The following is a 6511-nucleotide window of genomic DNA, read 5'->3' as shown; positions in this document are numbered from 1 at the left end:
TTGAAATTGCTTTTGGTGTTTTTGTCATGAAGTCTTTGCCTATGCCTATGTCCAGAATGGTATTGCCCACGTTTTCTTTTAAGGTTCTTATGGTTTTGGGTTTTACATTTAAGTCTTTAATCCATCTTAAGTTAATTTTGGTATAAGTTGTAATGAAGGGGTACAGTTTCAGTTTTCTCCATATAGCTAGCCAGTTTTCTCAGCACCATTTATTAAATAGGAAATCCTTTCTCCTTTTCTTGTTTTTGTCAGGTTTGTTGAAGATCACATGGTTGTAGATGTGTAGTGTCATTCCCGAGTTTTGTGTTCTGTTCCATTCGTCTATATGTCTGTTTTGGTACCAGTATCATGCTGTTTTGGTTACTGTAGCATTGTAGTATAGTTTGAATTCAGGTAGTGTGATGTCTCCAACTTCGTTCTTGTTGCTTAGGATTGTCTTGGCTCTATGCGCTCTTTTTTGTTCTATATGGAATTTAAAGTAGTTTATTCTAAATCTGTGAAGAATATCAACGGTAGTTTGATGGTAATAGCATTTAATCTATAAATTACTTCAGGTGGTAAGGCCATTTTCACAATATTGATTCTTATCCATGAGCACGGAATGTTTTTTCATTTGTTTGTGTCCTCTCTGATTTCCTTGTGCAGTGGTTTGTAGTTTTCCTCGAAGAAGTCCTTCATATCTCTTGTAAATTGTATTCCTAGGCAGTTTATTCTCTTTGTAGCAATTGTCAATGGAAGTTAATTCATGATTTGGCTCTTTTCTAGTCTGTCATTGGTGTATAGGAATGCTTGCGATTTTTGCACATTGATTTTGTATCCTGAGACTTTGCCGAAGTTGTTAATCAGCTTAAGGAGTTTTTAGGCTGAGATGATGGGGTTTTCTAAATATAAAATCATGTCATCTGCAAACAGAGACAATTTGACTTTCTCTCTTCCTATCTGAATACACTTTATTTCCTTCTCTTGCCTGATTCCACTGGCCAGAACTTCCAATGCTATGTTAATAGGAGTGGTGAGAGAGGGTATCCTTGTCTTATGCCAGTTTTCAAAGGGAATGCTTCCAGCTTTTGCACATTCAGTATGATATTGCCCATGTGTTTGTTATAAATAGCTCTTATAATTTAGAGATATGTTCAACCAATACCTAGTTTATGGAGATATTTTAACATGAAGGAATGTTGAGTTTTATCAAAAGCCTTTTCTGCATCTATTGAGATAATCATGTGGTTTTTGTCATTTTTTTCTACTTATGTGACATATTATGTTTATTGAATTGTGTATGTTGAAACAGCTTTGCACCCTAGGATGAAGCTGACTTGATTGTGATGGATAAGCTTTGTGATGTGCTGCAGGATTTGATTTGCCAGTATTCCATTGAGGATTTTCTCATCAATGATCATCAGAAATATTGGCCGGAAGTTTTCTTTTGTTGTTGTGTCTCTGCCAGGTTTTGGTATCAGGATGATGCTGGACTCATAAAATGAGTCAGGTAGGAGTCCCTCCTTTTAAATTCTTTGAATGAATGGTACCAGATCCTCTTTGTACCCCTGGTAGAATTTGGCTGTGAATCCATCTGGTCCTGGGCTTCTTTCAGTTGGTAGGCTATTAATTATTACCTCTATTTCAGAGCTTGTTATTCATCTATTCAGGGATTTGATTTCTTCCTGGTTTAGTCTTGAGAGGATGTATGTGTCTAGAAATTTATCCATTTCTTCCAGATTTTCTAGTTTATTTTAAAGCAAGTATTATTAGAGCTAAAGAGAGAGATAGATGTTAGTTCAATAATAGCTGGAGATGTCAACAACCCCCTATCAGCATTGAACAGATCTTTGAGACAGAAACTCAACAAAGAAACATTTGACTTAACCTGAACTATAGAACAAATGGATCTAATAAATATTTATAGAACATGTAATCCAATTGCTGCAGAATATACATTCTTCTTATCACGTGGATCATTCTCAATGATAGACCACATGTTTGGTGACAGACAAGTCTTAAGATATTAAAAGATTAAGATAATATCAAGCATCTTCTCTGATCACTGTGGAATAAAACTGTAAATCAATAACAGGAAAAATTTTGGTAACTATACAAACACGTGGAAATTAAACAATGTGCCCTTCAGTGAACTGCGGGTCAACTAAGAAAGTAAAAATGAAATTGAAAATGTTCTTGAAACAAATGATAATAGAATCACAACATACTGAAGTTTATGGAATACAGTAAAGGCAGATTAACAGAAAAATATATTGCTATAAGAACCTACATCAAGAAAGAAGGAAAACTATAAATAAACAATTTAATGATAAATCTTAAAGAACTAGAAAAGCAAGAGCAAAACTAACCCAGAATTAGTAGAATAAACTACATCACAAAGATCAGAGCAGAAATAAATATATTTGAAATGAAGAATAAAAATACAAAAGGTTAATGAGGCATAAATTTGGTGTTTCGAAAACAAAATTGACAAACCCTTAGCTAGACTAATGAAGACAATAGGGGAGGAGATCCAAGCAAATAAAATCAGAAACAAGAAAGGAGATATTACAACTGATACTGGAGAAATTCAAAGGATCATTAGTGGTTACTCTGAGCAACTATATGCCAATAAGTTGTAAAATCTAGAGGAAATGGATAAATTTTTAGACAAACATAACCTACCAAGTTTGAACCATGAAGAAATCCAAAACTTGAACAGATCAAGAATAAGTAAACCGATCTAAGATGTAATTGAAAGTGCCCCAGCAAAATGAAGTCTGGGACTTGATGGCTTCACTACTGAATTACACCAAAGTTTTAAAGAAGAGAAAATACCAATCCTACTAAAACTATTCTGAAAAGTAGAAGAAGAGGGAGTACTTCGAAACCTATTCCATTAAGCCAGTATTATCTTGATAACAAAATCAGACAAAAACACATCAAAAAAGTTACAGGCCAATATACCTGATTAATATTGATGCAAAAATCCTCAACAAAATAGTAACAAACCAAATTCAAAAAAACACATTAAAAATATTATTCATCATGACCAAATGAGATTTATCCCTGTGATGCAAGGATGGTTGGGCATATGCAAATCAATCAATGCGATACTTAATACCAACAGAATTAAGGACAAAACCTATGTGATCATTTCAATGATGCTGTGAAAGCATTTGATAAAATTTAACCTCACTTCATGAAAAAACTCTAAAAAAAAATTTTGGGTATAAAAGGAATATACTTCAACATAATAAAAGCCATGTATGACAGAGCCACAGCTAGTATAATGCTAAGTGTGAATAAACTGACAGCTTTTACTCTAATATCTGGAACTCGCCAAGAATTCCTACTTTCACTACTGTTATCCAACATAGTACTGCAAGTCCTAGCTAGAACAATTAAGGAAAAGAAATTAACATAGGGCATCCAAATTGGAACAAATAAGTGAAATTTTTCTTGTTTTCAGATGATATAATCTTATATTTGAAAAAAACTAAAGACTCCACAAAAAAACTATTAGAACTCATAAACAAATTCAGTGAAGTTACAGTATAAAATAGCAACATACAAAAATCATCAGTGCTTCTGTCAACAGCAAACAATCTGAGAAACAAATAAAAAAAGTAATCTCATTTACAATAGTCACAAATAAAGTAAAATACCTAGGAAATATCTTAACCAAGAAAGTGAAATATATCTACAATAAAAACTATAAAACATTGATAATATAATTTGAAGAGAGCTCATAAAAAACTGTAAAGATATTCCATGTTCACAGATTGGAAGCAATCTAAAGACTCAACGCAATCCCCATCAAAATACAAATGATGTTCCTCACAGAAATAGAAAAACAATCCTAAAATTTATATGGCACCATAGCAGGCCCACAGTAGCCAAGAGTATATTAATCAAAGAGAACAAAATGGGCAGAATTACATTACCTGACTTCAAATTATACCACAGATCTATAGGAAAACAAACAAACAAACAAACAAACAACAACAACAACAAAAACAGCACAGTACTGGCATAAAATACAGACGCATAGGCCAGTTAAACAAAATAGAAAGCCCAGAAACAAGTTCACACACCTAGAGTGAACTCATTTTCAGAAAAGGTGCCAAGAACACACACTGGGAAAAAGACAATCTTTTCAATCAGAGGTTCTGGGAAAACTGAATATCCATATGCAGATTTATGAAATTAGACCCTTATCATTTGCCATATACAAAAATCAAGTCAAAATGAATTAAAGACTTAAATATAAGATGTCAAACTATGAAACTATTAAAAGAAATCATGGGACAAACTCTCTAAGAATCGGTCTGGGTAAAAGTTTCTTGAGTATTACTCCACAAGTACAGGCAATCAAAAAAAAAATAGATAACTGGAATCACATGAAGTTAGAAAGCTTCTGCACAGCAAATGAAGCAATCAACAAAATGAAGAAAAAAACCAACAGAATTGGAAAAAAAAATTGCAAATTACCTATCTGACAAAGGACTAATGACCAGAGTATATAAGAAGCTCAAACAAATCTATGGAAATAAATCTAATAATGTAATTAAAAATGAACAAAATATCTGAATAAGTATTTCTCAAAAGAAGACAAACAGGCACATGAAAAGGTGATTAAAGTCGCTGACCATCAGATAAATGCAAATCAAAACTACAGTGCGATATCATCTCATTTAAAATGGCTTATATCCAAAAGACAGGCAATAAGAAATGCTGGCAAGGATATGGAGAAAAGGGAACCCTCATACACTGTTGATGCAAATGTGAATTAGTACAACCTCTATGGAGAATAATTGGGAGGTTCCTCAAAAAACTAAAAATTGAGTTACTATATGATTCAGTAATCTCACTGCTGGGTATATACCCAAAAGAAAGGAAATCAGTATATCAAAGAGATGTCTGCACTCTCATGTTTGTTGCACTGCTCTTCACAACAGCCAAGATTCAGGAGCAACCTAAGTGTCCATCAACAAATGAATGGGTAAAGAAAGTGGGGTACTAATACACAATAGAGTACCATTCATATAATATATCATGCCGATTCTTCTCAAATTGATTCACAGGATTAATTAAATTCTCATCAAAACTAGCAAAGACTTTTGTAGACATAGACAAACTTCTAACATTTATAAGAAAAGTTTTAGGCACTAGAATAGCCAAAAACATTTTTTTTCCCTTTTAATTACATTTATTTTAATGCTGAATTTACTCCCGTGCCATAAGTTTTTGTTTCTTCAGTTTCTTCTGGGATATCTTTTTCTTCTGGGCACCCTCCTCTTCTGGTTTAGGAACAATCTGTTCCTTTTCAGTAAGGATCATCTCAATATGGCAGGGAGAGCTCATGTATGGGTTAATCCGACCATGAGCTCTGTAGGTCCCGGCGCATCTTAGGTGCTTTGTTCACTTGGATATGCTCGATGACCAGAGAATCTACATCTAAACCCTTAAGTTCAGCATTACTCTCTGCATTTTTAAGCATGTGCAGCAAAAATTCAGCACTCTTTTTGGGCCACCGACCTTGTGTCCAGCCCCACTGCTTAGCCTGGGCACACCTGCCAACTCCACCATTGTAATGTCGGAATGGTACGCACTGTTTCTGTAAAGTGACATCTTTCAGATACTTCGTGGCTTTTCGAATATGCATACCCTTGATGGCCTGGGCAGTTTCACGAGTGTTCTTAAAGTGAACACGAAGATTGGAACCTCTTGATTTGCATGATTTCGTGGGGTTCTCTGGGTCAAGTGAATAGTGAACCATTTTCACAGATTACCTCAGGCCGCTTAGGGAAAGAGCGCCAAAAACATTTTTTAAAAAGAACAATATAGTCAGAAGAATCACTCCACTAGACAGCAAGTCCTTCTATATAGTCAGGCTAATTAAGATAGTGCGATATTGGTGGAGATATAGTCATAAAAATAAATGAAACAGAGATATCAATGGAACAGAGTAAAAAATCCAGAAATAGATTAGTAGAAATATTCTGAACTGATTTGCGGCAATGGTTTAGAATCAACACAATGGAGAAACAGTAGACTTTTCAACAAATGGGACTGAAGCAATTGGCCATCCATAGGCAAAACAAACAAACAAACAAAAAGTCATAAACTTTGACCTAAGTCTCACATTTTTAACCAAAAAGAACTAAAAATAGATCACACATGAATATAATACTATAAAACTTATTTTGAAAAAAATGAGGTAAACTGAAATTTTTAATGCTTAGGAGAATAGTTCTTTGACTTAATACCAAAAGTAAAATCCTATTAATAAAAGTTATATTTTATCCCATACAAATTAAAAACACTTGTTCTGTAAAAGACTTTATGAAGAGGATGAAAAGACAAGATAAAGACTGGGAGAAAATATTTGGAAATCACATATCCAACAAAGAATGATTATCTAGAGTATTTAAAAAGCCTCAAAACTCAACAATTTAAAACAAACAATCCAATTACAAAATGAGCAAGAGTCATGAAGAGATATTTCACTAAAGAGTGTGTACAAAGC

General features: G+C 33.7%; 1 pseudogene; it reads right to left on the bottom strand.

Moving 5' to 3' along the window:
* Positions 1-5177: 5177 nt before the first annotated feature.
* Positions 5178-5789, bottom strand: LOC126946302 (60S ribosomal protein L17-like; annotated as a pseudogene).
* Between the last annotated feature and the right edge of the window lie 722 nt (positions 5790-6511).

Source organism: Macaca thibetana, chromosome X (genome assembly GCF_024542745.1).
Source record: "Macaca thibetana thibetana isolate TM-01 chromosome X, ASM2454274v1, whole genome shotgun sequence".
Classification (NCBI taxonomy): domain Eukaryota; kingdom Metazoa; phylum Chordata; class Mammalia; order Primates; family Cercopithecidae; genus Macaca; species Macaca thibetana.
Note: the sequence above shows the minus strand (reverse complement) of the source record. Positions and strands in the feature narration are given on the sequence as shown.